This window comes from Zophobas morio, unplaced genomic scaffold (assembly GCF_036711695.1).
Source record: "Zophobas morio isolate AGI-343-1 ecotype UQ-CSIRO unplaced genomic scaffold, CSIRO_AGI_Zmor_V1 ptg000049l, whole genome shotgun sequence".
Lineage (NCBI taxonomy): Eukaryota > Metazoa > Arthropoda > Insecta > Coleoptera > Tenebrionidae > Zophobas > Zophobas morio.
This window is the reverse complement of record NW_026972154.1, coordinates 180,047-192,526: the sequence shown is the minus strand read 5'-3', so window position 1 is coordinate 192,526 and position 12,480 is coordinate 180,047. Positions and strand designations below refer to the sequence as shown.

Here is a 12,480-nt window from a genome sequence, read left to right as displayed (position 1 = left end):
TTTATTTATGTTGCCCCCTGACCCGGTTGTGATTGTCGTTGCTGCTGCTGTAAGAGGTTCTGCTGGTGAAAGCTGTCCATTTGGATTTTCTCTCCAATGCACTTCTTTTTGCTTGTATCCGCCCTTTCGGTCGTCTGTTTGAAACCAGATTTTAACTTGGCGCTCTGATAATCCCAGAGTAGCAGCGAGTTCTAACCAGAAAAATTATAATTGTCGCATGGGGTTTTGAAGTTTGCCAAGGTGTTGTAAAACTGTACCATTTGCAACCTCTGGTATGTCTCTGTTTCTGTCTTCCTCTAATAGACTGTATTTAAACAGGTAAAGAATGCCCGCGTAACTGTATCGGACTAAGACAGAAAGAGAAACATACCGCTTTACAACATCTTGCCAAAATTGAAGGAGTTCTACAACAATAGTAAATAAGAAACTAAATGATATATTGTTGGGGTGAAAAATAAAAATATCAAACAAAGCTTACAAATATTTGTAATATTCATTATTTCTGAACGTCCAATGAAAGCCAAACAAGTGATATTTGCGAAACTTTAGAAAGATGTTTTTAAAAATCCGGAAAAAAATTCTTATCACCGAAAGCGATTACTTTGCCACTCGCAAAACATATTAATGCAGTTTAGTCTTACCTCAGGTATTTGATGGTCTCCGAAATCATTCCCAACTCCAAATCATCTTTCAGTGGTTTTCACGGATGCATTTTGACTTCCACTGTACTGCTAGCGGCTGTAGGTAAATATCACATAGAAATATAGTTCTAATTTATTAGAAAAAAGAAACAAAATTCCTTACCGTCTTGGAGTTTGGAGTCTATTTAATTTGTTGAGAGCCCAACCAGAATAGCTCCCGTCTTGGTTGAGCTCTCAACAAGAACAGGCAAAAACAGTACTGATGTGTACTAACGACCTACCGCAATTGAATCGAAAGAGTAGGGAGGAAAATGATGGTGGAGTTTGTACACACATTGTCCATAATACCTCTTCCTTTCCTAAACCCTACCTGATCGTCTGGTAACATACCCCTTGTTCCATCTTCTTTCGTAACCTCTCATCTAGTATCATTACGTATACATATATCTTGTCCTCCGTATTGAGCAAGGTGATCCCTTGGTTGTTCTACATATCACTTTTTGCCCCTTTTTAAATAATGGTAACCGAGAGTAGTGATGATGGTGATTTGCATAATGTTGTATAAAACGATTTATTGATTATGCCACTTTCTTAAACCGTCCCATTAATGAATGTCTTTAGATAATTTGAACCTTCATCTCACTTTCAGTCTCAAAGAGTACGAGAAAAACGGGAAGTCACATTATAAAGTCGTCGACAACAAGTTCATCTTATTGCAACAGTCGATTAAATTCCAGATGGATAATTTGTTTGATGAGGACAAAGCTCTCGGGGATAATTTTAATCAAGTTTTGAACAACAATTGGTCGGAAGTGTTTGCGAATGTTAAGCCAAATTCTGAAGAGGCTTTTTGGAAGATTTTTGCCGGGATTTTTGATAATGTGTTGTGAATGTGAATTATTATCAGTCAAGTTGTTTAACAAAAATGTGATAAAACTGGTTCTTTGAAGTTGTATTTGTTGTTTTATATTATATATGTATTTTACTTCGTTTTAACTATTTGTTTCAATTTTTTTTTTAATTAATTGTTATGACACGATATCAATTTGTTTTGTATGGCGTTGTCATAAATTTGCTTCTAAAACCTGCATTCTTTGTTGACAAGGGTAGCAAAAAACTCAAAGTCATAAAACTGCTATTTTCTTGATACACTATCTTAGGTTTTTTTAATAGGTCAGTTATTTTATTAAAATTTTTCTTGTATACGCTCTATACACAATCTTATTTCAAGAAAACCCTGATCTCTAGTTTTACCTTCCAGTTTAGGAGCATTAAAAAAAATCGACTAGAACATGCAAAAACAGATAAATGTTAATCAAGAATCTCAAACAAATATCATTCAGTATAGTTGCGGAAAATTTTTATTATTCTGCACTCAACGACTCTTAATAGGACTGGTTTTTGAAGGCAGATTGTATTTAGTTTTTTCGTTGGGCAAGGCCCAATTTTATATCATTTCTAAAAATAAAAAGAAAACATTGTTCAAAGTATATAATGTACATATACGTAGATACATTTTCTTGCATCAAGTCTGTTTAGTATTGTGATGAAATTTGGACAGTGGAAATGGAAATAAACGTTACTATGGGTAATTGAAGCTGAGAAGATTTTGAAATAGTCTTGGTACTGTAAGTCTTCGTTACTTTAAGTTTAATACTGTGGTGTCCTAAATTTAAAATTTAAATTTCGCGCTGTAAACTCAGGCAATCACCCATGCTGGATGATTGGAAATTTTTGGAACGGAGCGAAGATAGAATTCCACAAGGTCACCCAGTTCCTGTTTTTGGCACTTTACATACATTACATATAATTTAGTTTCTAATTTCATAAGTCGGCGATTATTTAAATAAAATGAATCGCATTCAAAGCCACGGTCTTCGTTCACCAAGCTTAATTCGTGCAATATCATTTTATCAATAATTTTCTAATTTGAGAATTGTAAAACTTAACGTGTAATTGAAAGGACCTTGAACATTTTCACCAATCATTTGCTTGCTCAATTTCTCCTACTTCTACTAATCAATCAGTTGCCATAAATTCAAGAAAGATAGAATTTGAACTTTTACTGTCATTAAGGGACAAGATCGAGTGGCGAAAGTGGAACACACGATTTTAAATGAAGCCTGACTTTCCTCCTCCCTCCTACTTTTGTATATCAAGATCTCTTCTCCAAAGTTTCCATTGGTGATCTTTAACTCTTTAACTACATTTTCCTCTTTGGTCTATTCTTTCTCCTTAAAATTTTTATAATCTTTGTCAATAATCTCAGTTTCCTTCATATACCTCAGGCTATATATAATCTTCATTATTATACATTATTATTTCCTTTTGTTTTATGCTTTCCTTGTCACTTCGTTTATAAAAAATAAATCCCAAGAGGCGCAGGCCGCACAAGTACGGACCATATGAATTATAAGTGAAACCAATGAGAAAATATGTTGGCTCAGTATACACACGCATCTGTATATTTTTGTTTCAATATGTGATAAGAATTTTGGTAAATATTAAGTTGGAAAAGAGAGAAGTATGTAGGTTAAGGCAAAATGCATACATAACTAGTCAAATATTTGAGTGAAGAACGTATTGGTCGTATTTGAAGGAAAATCAAAATTGTATACACATACCAAATTTATTCTTTAATGCATTAAATTTATTAAGAGCACTGATCCCATGTATCCGGGTGTATAACGTTAACGGTGTTAAATTTATTTTTTGTTAATAATAATGTTATTATTGTTACTATTACATGCATGTGTACATACAAACAATTATTATTATTACATATTATGTTGCTGTTCAAATTGTTAGCATTCTAATAAAATAATAAAAATAAAATTCTATGTTTTCGATTCTTTATCTAGTAGTGTGCAGTATTTATTTCTTTCATCGATTATCCTAGAGTGTCCCCTTCGTAATATGGTATCAAAAAAGGAATAAATTTTAAGGAAACGCTTTTAAAATAATATACCCACAGGCACAAAAAAAAATATTTTTGCTGTAAAATTGTTACTAGTAACCAGAAACTTCAAAGACACAGACTTGAGGTAATAAAATTTAGTCAGAATCCGAAAAGCTCGGGTGGCTAGCAAGCAGGCAATGTTGTAAATTTTTCCAATTATTATTATGACAGCCAGAGTTGGACGTTCAATATTACTGACAGCTATTCCGAGCCCAAGAATTTTACCCTTGCTTTTAAAGATGGAGCTGAAATACATACATTTGTCGGTGCGAATTATCAGCACTGCACCGAAAACCTCTACTTGGATGGGCGACTGTACTACTCCCTTATGTGAATAAATTACCTGAGGACCGTCGTCCGTCCTCTGGTTATTGTGTTGTGTTTCTATTTTGCAGGTAAATTTTACAATTATCTAAATACTCTTCACGATTTTTTTTTGGTATTAAGAAAGGCATCATATTGATCAATATAAACCAGTAGAATAGCAGACAATTAAACTACCATTTCAGAGGTAACAGATTTATTATATTAAATACATATATATTTTCAAAACGAGCAAATAATCTATACATAAATAGTACGTACCTATGTAATAGGAGTATAATTTATAGTAAAAAAAAGATGTCAAATTTATAAAATTAATAATAACGAATTAATACAACAAAAAAATAACCATCAGTTTTATTAAACTTTAATTAAAGTTGTTTTTTAACTTTTAGTGACTTTTTTTCTCTGTGTGCTTTTAAAATATAATCAGGATTTCGAATAGATAATCCCCTACGTCTCCTAGGATCAACAAGTTCCGGAATAACGCATCTAAAATAAAATTTTTGGGGTTTCAGAACCATTTTTTTTACAAAATTCTTCGTCATATGGAACGTATGTGATTTTACCCCTTTTGAGTGTCCAAATGGCAAAAATACAAGCTTTCCTTTTCGTTATGTGCAACTGGCCTAGCATTTGGTAATAATATACATGTTCCATATGATTTACCCTTTTTGTCCATTGTATGGTAAAACGAGGCATTCTCCTTAAAAAAAAAAACATAATCGTTAAATTTTTTGCATTTAATTTTGATAAGTATGTATATTTAAATTTTTAATTTCGATTTTCTAGATATTTTCAACATGTATAGAGCTACATAAAAATTGTATGTTGATTGTTTTTTGTTTTAATTTATATTGTTACTGACATGTTTTTAAATCGCAACTTAATCATTTTTTTGAAGAGTGAAAATTTTTTGAAAGTTTTTCTACAGCTATATATGAACATAAACTTTTGATTTTGCTAGATTTTTTACCAAATAATGTATTTTAAAATATAATACGAGTGTGGCGATTAAAATTTAACCAAATTTTCGCCACCAACTATGAAGTTCCTGTTGAAGAAAATGACAATGACGACTCTCAAAGAAGACATCATTTTAAAATTTTTATGTAAAAATTTGCATTTCCAAAATGCAAACTCTATTTCTATTTTACTTGAAACATGTAACGTGTGGGTCATAAAATCTTGCCCCTAAGTTAGCAATTAACATAAAAGATATGATATGACCAATCTATATATTGTTTATAAAAAAAATCTTGTTACAACTTTTTATGATTTTTGAGTTTCCACTGTAGGTATAGGTATTAAACTTGTAAAATACATACAAACGTACATACCTGCTTATACATATAAACGCAGTATTCTAATGAACAGATACATTTTCAGATTGATATAGCGACCACAAACTGTAATCACTTGTATATTGCTACAAATTTTAGGATCCTATGACCAATCACTGTGTACACCAAAGGTAAGAAGAAAATAAAATCTGAATTTGTGAAAATTAGCTAAATAATTTCTAGTAAAAAAATCTCCTGAATCATAACATAATTGGCCTCTTCACTTTAATCCGTTTATCTATGAGTGATGGCGTTAAGCTCTTTAGGCGTATACCTGCTCTCATCCCCAGTAAACCAGAAAACTACTCAGCTTGAAAAATATTTCCGAATCTGTGTTTCGGCATGTGTTTTAGAGTTTATTTATTATCCGATTTTGATTTTTCAGTTATAATATAACAAGTGATATGATTATTATCGAAAATATTTCGAGTGAAACCGAGCTGCAGATTCAACGAGTGCGAAGCACGAGTTGAATGTGCTGTTTCGGTTTCACGAGCCATATCTTCGATTATTAATCATATCACGAGTTATATTCGACATGAGAATATAATGAATGAACACATTTTTTGATAACAGAATTGATTTCGTCGTTTTGAGCTTGCCCCCAACGTTGGCAAGCCATAATAGAAAAAAAAATTATGAAATTCTAAAATTTGTCAAATTTGACAGTTTTTAAATTTAGGTAGCAACAGACCACAATAAGGCAATAAAATTATTATCGCTGTGATAGACATGTAACTAAGGGCTTGAACAAATTCTATTGGAAGAAATGGGGTCATGTGATTCATGAATTATATTCTCAAAAACAATTCTACTCCAGAGTAAATTTACTACAGGTGACTGTAAGTAAAATTTGGAAATTTTTCTAAATACCTTTTCTTTGTATACATGCGTATAGTGAACCAAGAGCTATAACGTTATATGGCCATCATAAAATCATCCCATTGTGTCGAAGTTAAGTTGTTTACAATAGAAAAGGTTTTAGGGTCGTAAATAACGAGTCCACTACAGCTCGACCGGTTTTGCGGTTTCGTTCAGGAGCGGTTTTCACTAAATATGAAAATCCACCACTCCACTATTTCTTTGCTACCTGCAGCCGCTGAGGGTTCCGAAATAACCACTCGCTTTGAAAGCCGGCCCTGTTAAATATGACCAAGAAATGTTTAGAAGATGATTTATTGCCAACCGGTAAGCTTAGTGCGAACCACACAAAGGAGGTATTTATTTGCGGTCAACTAATTTTATGATGGCCATATAACCTTATACCTCTTGGTTCACTATAAATTCGACCGTTTAAGTTTATATTTCCAAAAAATTCGACAATTAGCACGTTACAATGACAACCAACTAATGAAATTTGATTGATTTGGTCTCCTCAAAAGAGAAAAAAGGTCGGATAATATAATTAGCTGTAATGGAGTAAAACGGGTCGAATTTAATTTTGGACGAGCTATCATTACGAAATTTATTATTTTATTATGATTACATAACAAGTTTCAACACGGTTGTGTGAAAAATAGGGGTCCAATAAAATGGCCAGCAAGATAACCCGATTTGAACATCATTGATTATTTCGTTTGGAGTGAAATATGAGTTAATTTGGTGAACGGAAAGACAAAATTGTGCTCTTGTTGTATTCGAGTTTTCGTAGATCAAGTTTTTTTTTAATTAAATTTAATGAACTATGAGAATGAAAACATGGTTGTTATTTTTTCATAAAGAAGTAGTAATTTTTCATATATTTTACTAAATAACTGTGATATTAGTAATTTTAGACTTAGAAAATATAATGGATTAATGCCATTTCCGGTGTTAACGAAAGTGAGAATTAAAAAATACGTTGACCATCAATTATTATTATAATTATTTTATTATCATTACTTCTAATTCGGATTTATCTTCACAAATAAAAAAGTTGAAGGAGTTGTATCAAATAAAAAACACACCCTGTACATATGTGCTGTTGTCATAACGATGAAACTGAACGTTTTGTCTTATTTTACCATATTTTAATGTGTAGAAGGAGAAGTCTTAATTCACCAGTTTCGCTAATAACAATTTTGCACGTGTTTCTACCTTTGAAAGATTCCCAGGTAGCAGACTTAAGTCTTTTCTGACTTTAGAATTTTCTGGAATTTCTAATCTTTTGGCGACACTCATTCTACTAATAATTTCATAACGTTACTTTTACGGCCCTATTGCCTCATTCTGAGGGAGACAAAAGACACTTCGTCGAAATTATCCGTTGTAATGTTTATTTTATTTATCTATATAAATCATTAAACTCTCTTAAATCTTTTCCTTTATTATAGTAGACAACCGTTTCAAAACAAAAATTTTCATAAATTCCTTATTTGTGTTTGTTATTCATTATCATATGTTGGAGAAATTTTTCCCTCGAAATTAATTCAAGCGTTTGTTGGAAGATATTTTCTTTTAAAAGTTCATCTGATGTTAAAAAAATGCTATGTAGTAGGTAAAACGCCAACCAGAATTCGTTTGCTCTTTTGCACTAAAAATGTGATGACATCAGGACAAGAGATTTGCTAAGTAAATGTAGTTCGAAATGTTTACAAATTAAATTTATAAAAGCAAGATAGTAACATTAATGATTGAAAAACAACAATTAGAATTTATTTATTCTTCCTGTCCACAGAGTTAATGACGTCGTCTCAGTGTTTATGAAACAAATAACATATTTTGTGTTAGGAGACATAAAATTGTCTCCGTTAAAAAGTCGATAATCCATTTTCCCGTAAGACATACTGCTAAAACTCGTTAGATTCAGTTTTTAATTTTTTACAACCAACAATTTTCTGTTTTCTAGAATAGAAATGTCCTCCCCACTACCACTTTGTGAGGGTACGAGCTCCACCACCATTTTCCACCCCACTCTTTCGGTTCGATAGGGGTAGGTCGTTAGGTACACATCAGTACTGTTTTCTGTTCTTGTCGAGAGCTCAACCAGGACAGGAGCTGTTCTGGTTGAGTTCTCAACAAATTAACATCAATACCTGAGGTAAGACTGAACTGCATTAATATGTTTTGGGGGTGGCAAAGTAATCGCTTTCGGTGATAAGAATTTTTTTCCCAATTTTTAAAACGTCTTTCTAAAGTTTCGCAGATATCACTTGTTTGGCTTTCATTGGACGTTCAAAAATAATGAATATTATAAATATTTGTAAGCTTTGTTGATTATTTTTATTTTGCACTCCAAAAATACTATCTTTTAGATTTTTATTTACTATTATTATGGTAGAATTCCTTTAATTTTGGCAAGATGTTGTAAAGCGGTATGTTTCTCTTTCTGTCTTAGTCCGATACAGTTACGCGGGCATTCTTTGCCTGTTTAAATACAGTCTATCAGAGGAAGACAGAAATAGAGACATACCAGAGGTTGCAAATGGTACAGCTTTACAACACCTAGCCAAACTTCAAAACCCCATGCGATAATTATAATTTTTCTGTCTAGAACCTTACCACAACTCCTCGGGGAAATCAACTATTTTATCTCATCCAGCACGTTCTTCATCTGAGGATAAATATTCAACGCTAAGAATCAGAATTAAGAAACGGTTTGGACCTTTGTCGACGCAACATGATATTACAAATTTTCGCTTCAATGAAAGATAATTTGGGGGCTGGACTGATCAGAGACTCTCAAATACCTGAGGTAAGACTAAACTGCATTAATGTATTGAAATGTCTACTTAGGATCCAGAATTCAATCCTCATGATTACTAAAAATTCATTGTAATATTGTTAATATACTTTTGTTTTAATAATAATGAAAAAACTTTCAGAGTTTAAATAATATATTTTCTTTCTCTTCTGCCTGAAGACGGTACTGTGTACCGAAACACGTGTAGCAGTGACTACAAATATATTATTTAAATTCTGACAGTTTTTTCATTATTATTAAAATTAATATGGAGTTTAAACACGTATCAGCCTCATCAATACAAACATTGTTAATATACATTTTGCAGGAAGCCGTCGCCGCGCCGCCGACCAACGCGTACTCCTGGCACGATTACCACCACGTACACGTGCCAACGCATTTCGTATTCAACAATTGGGAGTTTTTGGAGTTTGGGAAACGGGAGCAACTCGCCCCAAAACCTCCAAGCGCAAGTGGCGAGGGCACCGCCAGAGAGGAGGCTCTTCGAGTGGATGAAGTAGACGAGTTATCAGAGTCAACCCAACCCTAGGAAAACAAGAACGAAGGACAAATACCGAATAGTTTATTCGGACCTCCAAAGGATCGAATTAGAAAAAGAATTCACTTTATTTAATCGTTACATAACAATCAAACAAAAATCGGAACTCGCTGCTACTCTGGGTTTATCAGAGCGCCAAGTTAAAATCTGGTTTCAAAACAGACGACCGAAAGGGCGGAAACAAGAAAAAAGAAGTGTATTGGAGAGAAAAGCCAAATGGACAACTTTTACCAGCAGAACCTCTTACAGCAGCAGCAAAATAAATAATAAAAAATAAAAAATAATAAAAAAAATAATCATAAATAATAATAAATCAAAAATAATAACAAATCAAAAATAATAATAAATCAAAAATAATAATAATCATAAATGAAAAATAAATAAATGAATTAAAAGTTTTATGTAATAATAATTGTTTTATTCTTTCTGCTTCCCCACCCCTTGCCTTAGTTCCCTTATCTTCCGTACCTCTTTCATCCAGTCCAGTGCTCTTCCATCCTCGTTTAGTACTTCTTCCCTACTTTCCCCCGATTCTCTCAATCCCACACCTTCGTCAGTTTCATCCATTCAAAAATGTTTCTCTTTCTCCTCATTTCCACACCTATATCACGCTATCATTTTTTTCTCCTTTAGACTTTCTCTCTCTGTGTGTACTTTGGTACTTCCTCCTTTACTATTTTTCTATACTCTGCATTATATCTAGACTCCGATATTCTCGATCTGCGTTCTTGCTTATGTATTTGTATATCCTTATCTCTTACACTCAGTTCTTCTTTCATACACCTTCCCATTTCTCTCATTCTCTCTATTTCTTCACATGCATATCCCTTTCCTTGATAATACATGTTTTCCCCCTTCCTTTCTTATTTCTTTCTAACATTCTTGCAATATTTTACAATCACCTCTCTCACTGAACTTCTCTTCAAATCCAACCGCCCTTTTAACCGCTGCCACTCTCATTTTCTCCCTTTTTGTTTCTTCTCTCACTATATACCCCGGGGTACACTTTCCCAATCTCAATGTCCATTTTATGTATTTTTCTTGCACTCTCAATATTTCTTCATATTCCCTCCATCCCCAAATCTCAGCTCCGTCCATAAATACACTCTTAATCAAACTATCAAACATCATCATTCTTCTCATATAATCATGTCCAAATTTTCTCGTACGCCGTATTGAGCAAGGTGCTCCCTCTGTAAGATGATGATCATTTGGATAATGTTGTATAACGCGATTTAGTGATTATGTGACTTTCCTAAACCGTCCCATTTATGGGTAGCAAAACAGTCAAAGTCATAACTGTTTTATTCTTGACACACTTTACTTAGGCTTTTGTTATAGCTCAGTTATTTTATTAATATTTTTCTTAAAATAGAAGCCACCTTGGGGAACGATTATTATTATTCAGTCAAGTCAGAATCTAGCCAAGTTGCGCCGGAATTATTTTGTACATAATCACTGTGTAATCAGTCGTGTAAATTTGAGTTATTGAGAAATAAATTATTGAGTTTTACCCACGCCGACTTTAATCAACCATCCATCGTAACACTGACGTCGAAAGTGAGATTTGAGATTAATAATAACCCGTTTTACGACGACTTCTGGGCAGATTGGACAAGAATTCTGAAGATTTTATGCCTGTCGAGATTAGCGTTCAAACTGTAGCAATGAAGGAAAAGGTCATGGTTATGCTTGCAAAAATGGACGAAAAACTGGATGCAAAAAAACAAAGAAATGAACTAGAAAATGGACACAAAAATGAAAAAAATGGACGCAAAAATGGAAAACTTGGACGTAATGATGAATGCAAGAAATAAAGAAATAGATGAAAAAATGGACGCGAGATGAGAAAATGATGCAACACTAGAAGATAAATTCAAATCAGGACGAAAAATGGTCTCAATGGAGCATCAGTTAAAGGGTAAGTTAGAAAAATCGGTGGAATGTATAGAAGATGGAATGGAGAGTAAAATGAAGAAATTTGAAAAAATAATAAAAAATGCAGCAATCACTGGTACAGCCTTGGTAACTTTGTGAGGCGAAGCGCTGGAGATAATGCAAACTCTATCCGAAGAAAATAGACACAGATACAGTGCCCTAACTGCTGACCTGGAACTTCAATTTGGGGATGAAAATCTGAAAAAAGTTCTTGCCATCCAAGTAAACACAAGAATACAGAAAGCGGGGGAATCTCTACAAGAATTTAAAGCAGAGGTCAAGAGATCGGTACGTCTTGTGTAATCCAAAATAAAAACAATGTTATTTTTTTTCACTAAAATATATTTTAAAATTATGAAATTACAAAAGTATATTATTCCTCCCCAATGAAATCAAAACTTAAAAAATTAACATAGAATTATTATTCCTCATTCGAAAATTTCAGAAACTGGCACTTTCTCCAAAAACCTACCAAAAGCATGTGTAATCAATTGATTAAAAGCCTCCTCGTAACTGCTTCCAACATCGTCCCAAAGAACCTTCCAGTTCTCATTAAAAACGTCATTGAGGTGCTTCCCTAGCGCTTCATCTTCACCAAATAAATTATCTAACTGAAAATGGATTAATTGCGGCACCGCAACAAGTGTGCTCTCTTTAATTTTATAATATTTCTCTCCATTCTTGTCATACTCATCCAAATTAAACGTAAATACGAAGTTCACATCGTCTTCAAAAAATAACAATCAGACAAGTTCTCTTCGTCAAAACCTCTTACCAAGTGTAATAACACCGGAACCTTTTCCATTAAAGGGAATAACCATAATTCTCCCTTTAAAATCGTATTCACCCTCCACTCGAATGTTTGAAACACTGCATTCAAAAGTGATTGTTTCCTTATTAAAGTCAAAGCTAAAACCACATTAATACTAAAACTTTTACAAAATAAACACATACTCAAATTCTGAGAATTTCGCTTTGCTGAAACCGTAAACTTTCACATTTTTGTAAATTTGGGTAAACTGGGCTGCGCCTGTTCCCGGCGAGATGTTAATAGA

At 33.1% G+C, this 12,480-nt stretch overlaps 1 long non-coding RNA gene across 1 annotated transcript; it reads right to left on the bottom strand.

The window, feature by feature from the left end:
- On the bottom strand, positions 1 to 873 carry LOC135142705 (uncharacterized). The gene is made up of 3 exons (XR_010282597.1): positions 805 to 873; positions 642 to 738; positions 1 to 191 (listed from the first exon to the last, which is right to left on the bottom strand). It is a non-coding gene; the product is annotated as an uncharacterized LOC135142705 (long non-coding RNA).
- Between the last annotated feature and the right edge of the window lie 11,607 nt (positions 874 to 12,480).